Raw genomic sequence first — 12,886 nt, 5'->3', positions numbered from 1 at the left:
TCTCCCTCTCTGCACTCGGAAGAGAAGATGACTCTAAATCACAAGAGACTGTCATCAGCGGAGAGGGCCTGACTTAAATCTGCTTAACAAACCCTACTCTCCTTTACCTTGCTTTTCCTGGCCACTTTCCTGTGGCTTGCCTCCCCAACACCCTCCTCCCTTGTTTTAGCTGAAGACGGTGTTTAAGCCCAAATTCTAAACCACCTCTTTGAGTTACTCTTCCTGAGTTCCTCCCATGTATATATGAGATATACATGTTCATAAACTTCTGTTTGTTTTTCTCTTTTCAATCTGTTTTTTGTTAGAGCAGCCACAGCCAAGGACCTAGATGGGTTGAAGGAAAGATTTTTCTCTCCTATGGTGCCAAAACGTGCTAATGAAAATATCAAGCAGGGTGAGATAGAGTACTACTCTAGGTAGGATGGCCAGGGAGGTGTCCCTGTAGCAATGACATTTAAGGAAGAGTCTGAATGAAGTGAAGAAGTGAGCCATGTGGCTAAGGGGAGAAGGTGTTCCTGGCAAGAGAACAGTAGTAAAAACAAGGGCCCAGCGGCAGTGGCATGATTGGCATGTTGCTGCACTCACCCAGCCAAACATCAGGTGGTATAACCTGCTATTGCCACACCTGTACCTGATCAGCCCAACTCTGTTGGAAGAATTTATGCCAACAGGCAGACTGTAGTACTGCAGATCTATTATTGCAACTCTTAGATGGGTTTGAAGCTGGCTGGGTACCTGAGGATTACTGTAAATATTCAATAAGATTACCTTTCTACCTTGTCCCCAACACAGGCATAGACGAAAAGACGTTAATCTTGTCAATTTGCTGTTTTCTTATTTAACCTGAGGGATGACTCAAGGGTCACAAGGATTTATGAACTTGTTTTACAGAAGAAAAAGAATGCCTTCTGGGGCTGGCCCGGTGGCTAAGTGGTTAAGTTTGCACCTGCTGCTTTGACAGCCTGGGGTTTGCTGGTTCAGATCCTGGGTGTGGACCTATGCACCGCTTGTCAGGCCATGCTGTGGCAGGTGTTCTACATATAAAATAGAGGAAGATGGGCACGGATGTTAGCTCAGGGCCAGTCTTCCTCAGCAAAAAGAGGAGGATTGATGGCAAACGTTAGCTCAGGGCTAATCTTCCTCTAAAAAAAAATAATTAATTTTGAAAGAGAATGCCTTCAAGGAAGTAATGATCACCAGATAACCAGCCCCCAGCTGCCATGGCTGCCCAGAAGTCAGATCACCCAAGGGCTTATCTGGAGTGAAAGAAACATGGATTACCCCTTTGTTTCTCCAAAACTCCTCCTGCTCTATTAAACCCCCTGCTTTCTTCTCTTGTTAAGGTGGATTTGAGAGAAACCTATCCTCCCTCATTCTCATTTTGGCCAATTTGAATAAACCTTTCTCCATCTCCAAGCAGGATGTCTCAGTGATTGGCTTGCTGCATGTCAAGCACGTGAACTTGAGATTAAGAGGTTCAGTATCAGTTCTCAGCTTCCATTGTTCTTAGCTCCTTCTCCCACTCACCTCCTCCCATTCACACTCCACTGAACCAAATATAATAACAACAATAGCCATAACTAACCTTTATTCACACTTTCCATGGCCCTGGTAGCATGCTAAGATTTAAAAAAATTTTTTTTATACATTCATCTCATTTAATCCTCACCTCAAACATATAGGTTGGGTACTGTTTTTCATAGATGAGAAATCTGAAGCTTAGAGAGATTAAGGACCCCACTAGTAACTGGTTGAGCTAAGAGTCAGTCCAGAAGCAGGCTGTACTAATCCAAATTCCAATCCCATCCTTACTGGCAAACTACCTCACTTCATCTCCTACTTCATTTGCTCAGAAAACCAAAAGCATGGAGGTGGTCAAGCACGAAAGGTCTCAGATTACTGATATAGTTACCAGCTAAATTTCATCAAATCTAAGAGACTCTTGATTATAAGAAGCACCATTACTTCATACAACACTAAGAAAAAATGCTGCAGTTAAATTATAAAACAATGTTAAGACAATTCCTATATAAGAGATATTTCAAGAAATAAACTGTCTTCAAAAATGAATGATTTTTAAGTATGATATCCACACCCATCAAAACCTCTTTCCTTCTTGTGTCAAAAGATGAGGGGTCCCTCCTCCAAACTAAAGCCTTCTTCCCATGTTCTTTATTCTTTTTCCTCCTTGACCTTTTTCCATTGATTTTTCATTTCTCTCCAGTGTTTGCAACTTTACCTCCTTCAGACTAAAAACATCTTCAGGTCTCTTTCAGCCTGAAAATCATCTGTTTGACCTATGCTATGTCATCCTCTAGCTATTATTCCATTTTTCTCTTTCTCTTCTGATTTCTTCTTCTTTCTTGTCTTGTATTTATGTTGAGACCTTGAAGGGCTATTATAGAGACATCAGATATTTGTGTTCTAATTATAAAGCCTAATATTTGTTTGCGACATCTTTGTTGTGGGCGTATGTTATGATTGTTCTCTGCCCAGCAAAACTTTCATTGGGGAACCACTCTTCCCCCACACCATCCACAAAAATACTGTTCAGTGTATTTTTCAGGTTCAGGAGGACTGACTCTCTAATTCCTTCCCCCAGGAGTGGGCACATGATCCAGGCCTGCCTGGAATACAATATCAAGGTTGCCACTGGCCTCAGGTTGAAACAAGGATGGACACATCACCTAAGCCAGGTCAGTCTGAATTCTGCCCTGAACTTTTCTCTTGAAGTTCTCATGAAAGATGTACTCTGTCTGCCAAGACTGTTTGTGTACCATTAGGGGCCATTTTGTCCACCATGTGGAAATAGCATATCTAAGAGATGAAGAAAGATATGGGTCCCTGATGTCATTACTTGATCTCCTAGACCCAAAGATGCCGAAAACCAGATTACCCCTAGACTTTCAGATACATAAGCTAATAAATTCTTTTTTGTTCATGCTGTTTGATTTGTCCTTCTGTCACTTGCAATCAAGAGTGCTAATGCAGTGTTGTGTTCTCTTATGTGATGGCCAGTCAAGTGCAGCCACAGGAGGAGGCACAGGAGAGGCATAAGAAAAGAGTTTATTAAACTCACAGGTGTAGGGAGGGGGTCACAGCTTGCCACACAGGGTCATAGGGGAAGCGCCAGGTTTGGGTCAGGTGAAAGAAGACAGGAGCAAAGGGAAAGTTGAGACTAGAGCTTTTATGGAATTTGCATGGGAAAGGCAAGGCAAGGCAGGGTAAACAGTCTAGGAGTGCCTAGAATATTTGAATAATTTCAGTGGGTCTCAGCTATAGGCGTGGTCTCTAGTTGCCTGGCACCTGGCCCTGAGATGATTAAGGCAAAACAGTATTTTCTGCTGGGGTGTAAAGCCTGATAGAGGGGGAAAAGGAGGTTGGGCTCTGGATTGGTTAGTTTGCATACCAAATACATGCTCCCAGCTGAGTTCTTTGTTGTTTTTAAGAAGTGGCTATCTTCAGGAGGGGCAATCATTGCCCAGCCAGAAAGATTTGTTTTTTTAAGATGTCAAAATATCATAATATAAAGAAAATAAAAAATATATACAATACACACAGCGTTACAGTTTTCAAAGAGCTTTGACATGCATTCTTTTACTTGATCCTGTGGTTAGGGCAGGCAGGGTATGTGTTTGTCTTGTTCATGACTAGGTTTCTGGGACTCAGCACATGTTAGGTTTATGACAGGTGCTCAAAAATATTTGTTGAATGAAGTGAGCAGTGTGTGTGTTATTACTTACCCCACTTTAGAAAACAGGATTCTGAGTTCGGAAAGCTAGTTAGGTTGTGGACTTGGATCAGAGTGGACTAGTTAAGAGGCTATAGTGAAAGCCTAAACTGGGAGGGGGCAGTGTAAACAGGATGGATTTGGATTATGATACACATGTCAAATCCATTTCAGCCTTTTTTCTGGAGTTCTACAGGAGCTTTTAACTCTCTCTCCCATCAACTTTTTTTTTTAAAGATTTTATTTTTCCTTTTTCTCCCAAAGCCCCCCGGTACATAGTTGTATATTTTTAGTGTGGGTCCTTCTAGCTGTGGCATGTGGGATGCCGCCTCAGCATGGCCCGGTGAGTATTGCCTTGTCCGAGCCCAGGATCCGAACTGGCGAAACCCTGGGCCACTGGAGTGGAGTGCACAAACTCAACCACTCAGCCACGGGTCCAGCCCCTCTCCCATCAACTTTTGCTCCTCTACAATCCATTATTCACTCAACAGCCAGAGTGATCTTGCTAAGGCGTCAGATCAGATCCTATTACTCTTCTGCTTTAAATCCATCAAGGATTTCCCTTTACTTTCAGGAATAAAACCCCAAATCCTCAACATATCACACAGGTTTTTTGACCCAGCTGGCCCCTGCCTATCCCTTACCTGCATTTCCTCCTCTCCTTCTCTCTGCTCCAGCCACAATAGCTTCTTTCCATCCTAGAAAAATGCAGTTCTCTTCCCAACTCAAAGCCTTTGCCTAGAACACTATCCTTCCTCCGCTCTTTGTCTAGTTAATTCCTCCTCAATATTAGGTTCTCAGTTTCAACATCATCTCCTCCAGAACCTTCCCTGAGTTCTTCACCACTCTCATTCTAGATCAGACCCCTTGCTATCCACTCTTGTCCCTGTGTTGTTGTAACAGAAAGCAATAGGTTTGCTCCTTGGTAAGCGTGGGACCAGTAAGCACACCAGGGACACGCAAGAGTGAAATAAGGTTTATTACTTGCAGCAAGCAAGGAGGACTCTGGGAGGACTCCTGAATTCCAACAAGGGTTTGAGGGGTGCTCGTCTTGTTAAATCAAGGTAGGGTTTATGAATATTCAGTTAAAAGGAAGGCGGGAATTTGGGGGTTATTGTCCAACAGCCGTGTTCTTTCAAGGTGCACGCGTAGCATGCCCACATGCTATTACATACGTTGCATGTTCAAAGGAAGGGGGAGGGGACACATCTGGGAGGAGATTTTAGCATTGTAATGAGATCATAATGAGCAGGTTCACTCTCAGTCACCCAGAAGGGGAGCCGGGTGGCTCAGGTTGGTTTAAACCGGTTCCTCAACAGTAGTCTCAGCTGAAAAACAACTTAAAAGAGTGTTAGTTGTTGTGACAGGAAGCAGCAACTTCCCTCTGCAGGCACCAGTGCCCAGCCTAGCAGAAATCTCAGCCTAGCTACTAACATTTTGGCTTCATAGCCCCTGTCAGTTTGTAATGACTATTGACTATAGACTCTCTGAAACACCATCAACATAAGCTGTTGATCCAACAAAACTTAGAAATGTCTCAGAAGTCAGGAACTGATATTTATAAAGTTTTGAGGTCTGGACTCAAGTGGTTTTAAGGGGATCTGATTGAGATGGAGCAAAATTCTTCATATAATGATTTAGAATTGGTGAATTTAGCGTGAGGTGAGAGTCTTTCAGCAAATCGTTCTTTCCTTTCCTTTTTTTTTTTTTGTGAGGAAGATTGGCCCCGAGCTGACATCTGTTGCCAGTCTTCCTCTATTTTGTATGTGGGACGCCACACAGTATGGCTTGATGAGCAGTGTGTAGGTCCACACCTGGGATCCCAACTCGTGAACCCCAGGCTGCAGAAGTGGAGCAAAGGAACTTAAGCACTACACCACGGGGCTGGCCCTATAAGCAAATCTTGCTAAGTAAACAGTTGTTTGATGAGTGAGCAGTTCGCCAGTTAAGCCATCTATTGTCCTGAGAAATTGACCAAAAGCTGAAGTTGAGATAAATTGATTTTTAGGAAGTTCCTAAAGCGAACAATAAAAGTGTTTACTGGTATATGGCTTTAGCCCCCTGGGCAAGAATTACTGGAACAAATAAGCAAATCATGTTCCTGTAGGTGCCTTAGCTCTTAGGCTCCACTTCAGGTGTGTTGATGCAAGCAGTCTCAGTTCTGATGATGTGCCTGTGTTTATGTCACTCCTTCCGCATTAGCACCCGTGGCAGTTCCAACTTGACATTTGATTAATGTCCGTCTCTGCCAGTAGACTGTATACTCTCTGAGGGAGAGTCTGTTTTGCTCCCCATTTTATCCCCGGTACTGGTCACAGCACCGGGAACATGAAAGGTACTCAACTAAAATTTGCCGAATGAATGAGACCTTGGACAATAGCCTGGATGGGAGGATGGGGGAAGAAATCAGAGATTACTTTGTCTTCAGTCCTATGTTCGAGTCATTCTAGTCATGCCACGATGGGAGCTGGGGGAGCACATTTTGAAGGCAAAGGTGAGAAGCTCCACTTTGAGAAACTGAGTTTCATTTCCAACAGGAAATATACATCAGGAATTCAGAGGAAAGACAAAATCTAGGGCGATATATGCAAATTTTATGAATTTTGTTTCTTTGGAATGACTTAAAATCAAAGTAATGTCGAGCTGTTGGATGACTATCACTGCTATAAATCTGACTTTATCAGAGAAAAATCCTTCTCAAAATCCATTTAGTTTGAAAGTCCCCCTCGGTCAGGCAAGGGCAAGACTAATTAAAATGTACTAGGTTGTAAAGATAATATTAAATGCAGGCAAAGCATCTTCTGTGTGCCAGGCTCTTTTCTAAGTGTTTTACCTCCATTAACTCATTACACCTCACAATAACTCTATGAGGTAAGTGCTATAATCATCTCCATCTACAGATAAGAGACATGCAGAACTGAGCCAAAGCTGCTTGCGACTACATGAAGTAGGACTGGCTACGTGACTTAACTTTCTATTCTGGGAAGTTCTTGCCCAAGAAGATAAAGTTGCAAAATATTTGTTTCAAGAACCTCCTGAAAATTCACTTATTTGGAGAATAGATGGCTCAACTGGGAAAACGAGATTGCTTCTCAAAAGGTTATTGACTCATCAAGAGTCACTTCAAAACCCATGCCTTGCTGAATTCACCAATCTTAAACCATTACATCACAAATTTGGCCGCGGTCACAAGCAGGTCCCCACACTAACAGTCTCACCTTAAACCAGACTGCCTAAACCTTCTAAATATCCATCCTTGAAGTCCCCTCTGAGACACACTGAGATGATGTCAAGATGGTGCTCTCCCTTATTGCAATAAGCAATAAACTTGGCTTTATTTAGCAATAGGTTATTTTGGTTCTCTTAACAGAACCAAGAAATTAAAGCCTTGTGCCCAGTTCTTTGCTGATGTGTTCACTAATTTCACATGGAGAAGGAAGTTAAGGCCAGGATTTACTATCCAAGTGGACACCCACCTCACTTGGGTGAAGAAAGTTGTTTTACGAAAATTAAGGGCAGAATTCTTTGTATCTGTTACAGAACTCAGCATAGCATTATACTGAATTAAAATGAACCTAGACTAAAAGACAGAATCAAGATAGTTAAGTGAGTATAGCCAAAAACATAATCAAAACTAGCCAGGTGACAATGAAGGTTAGATTGAGGAAGGTCCCACCCACTGTCAGCCTCAGAGGTTAAAAATACTGGCTTTGGATTCATAAATGGGTTTAAGTTCTGGCTTTATCATTTTCCAATGATTTGACTTTGGGCCATTAATTTCCCCAAACCTCAGTAGCTCACCTAATAATGTTAGTACCTACAAGATAGAGTTAATGTGAGGACTAAATGGGATAGTGTATGCCAAGAGTTTGTCATGGTGTAATTGGTGGTATTTATTGTTATTATTGTAATTCACTGCAGGATTTTAGGGCTTGGGAAGAAGGAAGATAAGATCAGTGGTATACTTGAAGGGGACTGGAGAATTCAGAGAAGAAAAAGTCTTATAAGCTGGGAATTCGGGATTGGATTTTTCTGTGGTAGTCTGGTGTTTTTCCAGGAAGATTGGTTACCAAGGCGCAAAGGGTAGTTTCCCAACTAAACTCTCTCCACTTGATATTAGAGCACACTTTACCTCCCAAGAGGGCTGCCTGGGCAGAGTTTAGGACTGTAGGAGAAGCTTGATCTTAGAAGTTTTAGAATTTAGAACCCTGAGAGAGAGAGATGGGATCTGTCAACGAGAAACACCTAAGCGTTTTGTGGGGATATGTAGGAGGTGAGTACTGTGGTTTTCTAGATGTTATCACTGGTGATGAAAAAGAACATGAGCTCACCGAGCCCAAGGTTGTTCTCTTTCAGACTTACTTATTCACCAACCAAGCAAGTCCTGTACAGAAGTATGGAGAGGAGGTGTTAAGCGAGCCCAGTGCTTACTGCATGCCACACCAGCTTTATGTCTGGACTCCAAAGATGAATAATCATGGAGAGGGAGGTCATTTTTCCCATTATTTGTGGAACTATAAAGCTAATGTTTATTTTGTATTTACCATGTGCCTCTAGGGGCTGCTGCTTTGCATGCCTTACCTTATTTAGTCCTTCTCACAAACCCTCTCAGGTATTACGATCCCCATCATTGAATTCCTACTTGATTTACGTGTGTTTTCTTATCAAGTACTCACAACTTTGGAAAGAGCCCTGGGGTCAAGAAAAGGAGAGATGTGGTGTAGTGTTGGATGGAACGTGGAAGCACAGAAAAGTTGAGAGAATCAACAATGCCAAGTTCAAAGTCGAAGTGACAGGATGGAAGGATGGGAGGTTGAATAAGGAGAAGAGCAAACGACCTCTTTTTCAACAGTGTGGCCTAGCTAGTAACTACACATTCAGGGAAGTGTCTTTAAAGATGAAAACAGAATCTTGAGGGTGATCTTGAGATTATGGGGTTGGAAAGGGTGAACTATTTTCTGATTCTAATGTCTCACTTGGAACATTGAGTGGTTTTCTAGACTCCAAATGAATTCTTGGAATAAGACTAGAAGTTGTAAAACAGAATATTGTATATATATGTTCACACTCTCCTGCAATTTTATTTTGTGTGACATGATTTTTAAGTTAACACTATCTCAAGATGCAAATTATATGGGTTTTAATAATTTTAATTTCATCTCATCTCTTCCTAAGACATAGGTGGGTGATTCATTTTTGTGCTAGTTCATACCAACCCTTTGTCAGAAACAGTCAAAATATAAATAAAACTTCTTCAAAAGTAACCCAACGGCAACAATGGAAGTGTGCCAGTGTTGTGAGGTAAATGCCAATCCTTTCACAAATGTTCTAACTTGTTGAACTGTGTATTTCCAAGCTTAAAGGGTCCATTAAGGAGCCAGCCCAGTCACGTAGTGGTTAAATTCATGTGCTCTGCTTTGGTGGCCTGGGGTTTGTGGGTTTGGATCCCAAGTATGGACCTATGCATCACTCAACAAGACATGCTGTGGTGGCATCCTACATACAAAAAAAAAAAAAAAAAGGATCCAATAAGTAATCTTAAAAGAAGGGAAGCCTCCTTAGAAAGAATGATATTTGCCAAAGTCTTCATACCTCCTCCAACAACAACTTAGCAAACATTCCTGAGTGTCTTCTATGGGCAACAGTCTGTGCAAGTCTCCATAGGGATACAGGGATGAATGAACATGAACCTGGACAAAAATTACAACACAAAGTAGGAAATGAATTAGCAGCAAGCTGCACAAAATTTAAAGAAATCAGAGAGAGATATTGTCAGATGGACAGGCTTAGGACGTAGGTGGGATTTAAATTTGGTCTTGGATGGGTAAGTGGGGTGAGGTAGAGTGGCACAAGGAGTGTGGGTTTAGAGTAAGTACAGTGGTGAATAGCTTATTTTGATTGAAAAGGGAATTATGGCTTTTGAGGCCCAATAATAAGTCCAATGCTATGAACTTGCTGATTTGTTTTCTAAAGAAAGCCATTAAAAATTGAGTCGAGGAGTGATTTCCTTTGCTGTTACTGAATAACATGAAAAGTACTAGTGTCAGATATATCCCTCTGCCTTCCAGATACACCCTCCACCTTTCTCTTCCTGTTTTCATCTCTGGAAGGCAGACCTGTAGAAGCTACAACATCAAGGGTCTTCCTTACCTTCTGGTTTGACCAATGGGGTAACTTGCAAGAGATCCAAAGGAGGGAGGTGGGGATGTGAGGGGACTTATTTTCCAGGCTCCCTTCTTCGGGATAATCTTGGGCTGCTGCAGCCCTCACAAGAGTTTCACAACTCCTCTTGGCCTTTGGGTTCTGAAAAACACTGCTTCTCCTCTTCTGGTTGGGTCTAGGGGTGGGAACAGCCTGGCTTGGGTACTACTTTATTCTTATTCTTTACGCCCTGTCGTGCCTTTGTAAGGAGTCCTTTTATTAAACTTTCCTCAAGTTATCCTAAGGTGAGTGTACTCTGTTCCTTGCTGAGACCTCTATCAGACCTGGGATAGAGACACACTGGGCATCTGCTCACCTCCAACCCAGGAGGGGCACCAGAGTCTATGTTTATACTATGGGGTCCCACACTCCAGGCCAAAGTTTATTGGAAGCATGTTTGGACACCTGACCCAAATTCGGCCAATCAGATAGTCTTTTTGGGAGTCTGCATTAAGAAATTTTTCATATGGACTAGAGAGGAGGTGCACTCAGGAGGTGTGGGGTGCCATTTTTGCCCACTAAGTGGACTGAGAAGCAGATGAAATTGGTCTGTAGGGACACTTAGCGAAGTTGTCTGAGCTCTGAATGGTTTATCTGTCCTTTGTTCCAGTCCCTCCTGAAGGCCAGGTAAATTCTTGTCCTCAGGTTCTGTGAGATAACTCTACTTTCTTACAATAAACACCACACACACATAACCACATAGTTTTTTTTTTGTCAGTTTAAGCACATTAGAGTTATTTTCTGTTACTTGCAGCCAAAGAGACTTAACTAATAGAAGACCCAAGACACACAGTCCCAGTTACCACTTATGGAGTAGTGTGTGCCAGACTTCACATGACTTATCTTGTTTAATCCTATCAACTACCCTGAGAGGTAGTTTTCTTGAGACTCAGATCTTTCCTGGCTTAAAACTTCCTTCAAATAACTCCCTCTAAGTGTCCCTCAATTTTTTCTGGATGCCCCCCTGCAAGGATTCCTTATTAAAAGGATTCTGATAGCCAATTTCTGATAGGGGAGCTTCCCCATGCCACCAACAAGCATTTCTTGGACATCATCTGGGTGTCCTACAATTCAATTCAATTCAATTCTGACACTATCTACCTAGAGACAGCATCAGTTTCCACAGATAAAGGGCTCAGTCCCACAGGATGGTGCTCCACTTCAGATGCCAATCACAAGCCCAGGTTGTTACCTGTACTTCTGACTGACTGGCTATAAAGAAGACGTCTTGACAACCCCCTCCTTGGGTTGATTAATTTTCTAGGATGGCTCACAGAACTCAGGACATCTATTTACTCACTAGATTATCAATTTATTACAAAGGACATTAAAGGATACAAATCAACAGCCAGATGAAGAAATACGTAGGACAAGGCATGGGGAAAGGGTACAGAGCTTCCATGCCCTCTCCAGGTGTGCCACTCTCCCTGCATCTTCAGATGTTCACCAAGCCGGAAGCTCTCTGAATCCCATCCTTTCGGGTTTTTATGGAGGCTTCATTACATACACATGATTGATTAAATCATTGGACATTGATGATTGAACTCAATCTCCAGGCCCTCTCTGAACCTCCCTGAGGTGGGGGGATGGGACTGAAAGTTCCAACCCTCTAGTCATAGTTGGTTTCCCTGGCAACTAGCCCCCATCCTAGTGGCTTTCCCAAAGTCACCTCAATAACATAAACTCAGATGTGGTTGAAGGGGGTTTGTTATGAATAACAAGACACCAATTTCACCTTTATAGCTCTGAAGCAATTTCAGGAACTGAGGACAAAAGACCAAATATTATGACAAAAGATGCTCCCATTACTCACTGAGGAAACTCCAAGGATTTTGGGAGCTGTAAGCCAGGAACAGTGAACAAAGACTAAATATATATGAGAAATATATTTTGGTCATGTTTATGACCAAAATATATCTTTTTTATTAATCACAATATCACCCTGATGGTTTCTTATAAACCAATCTGTTGGCCTTGGTCACCACACAGTCTGTTCTGTTCTTTTTCTTGATTCACAGATGTTACCACACACATGAAAGTGACAGTATCTACATCTAAGATCCTGCCTGCAGATGCTACCAAATGTCTGGGCCTCAGGGTGCTCAGACATCTCTGAATTTGACGAAGAGAAGGGGAGAATGTCTCCTCTCCCTCTGTGTCAGTTCAGCCCTGTGGCAGTCTTTCATGTGGCCAGAGGCTCCTAAAGTCTTCTGAGGAGATCTGAGATCTATGAGCTAAGGGCAGAGCTTCCCCACTGTGCACCATGGCACAGCAGCGTACCACAAAGGTTACAGGGATATCGATTCCCCTGGCCCTACTGGCAGCCTTAGGGGAGGACTGGGTGGCTACAGCCCTAGCACTGTCCTCTGATGTTGAGCAATCTTAGTTCATCAACCCTCTAATGAACCTCATCTGTGAGCTACAGATACTGTTGTTTTCTGTCAATATCGTGTCATGAATCTAGCCCTCTACACAAATCCCCATCCTATGCCAACCCCAAAGGAATAAATATCCAATCTGGACGAGAGCAACAATTGACATTGTGCTGTTACTTGCATGCTTGCCTTTCCTGTTTTCTGGTTTCTCTTCTTTGTTAGAAAACAAACTTGCATGCAAATGAGGAGGCAGATTTTGGTGTGTGTGTATGTGTGTACTATTAGGAAATAAGAAAGATATTGTCTGTACTCTCATTAGCCAGCCCCAAATTCCCTATTATATATACCATTCCCCTCTGATCAATGAGGAGACAGTCTTGCAGAGTTCAGTCACCTACCTGAGGTCACACACTATGTGGCAGGGTGGAGATTCCAATCCAAGCCTGTCTGGCTTCAGAGACACATGCCTGATTCCACATTGCCACATCCCTTCTTCCCAGTGTTCCGCTGACTAAGATAAGACCTTCGAATCTCCATTTAGAGAACAAGTTCTGGAGTAGCCATGGAGGTGCACCTCTCA

This window comes from Equus quagga, chromosome 19 (assembly GCF_021613505.1).
Source record: "Equus quagga isolate Etosha38 chromosome 19, UCLA_HA_Equagga_1.0, whole genome shotgun sequence".
NCBI lineage: Eukaryota > Metazoa > Chordata > Mammalia > Perissodactyla > Equidae > Equus > Equus quagga.
This window is presented reverse-complemented; position numbering follows the sequence as displayed.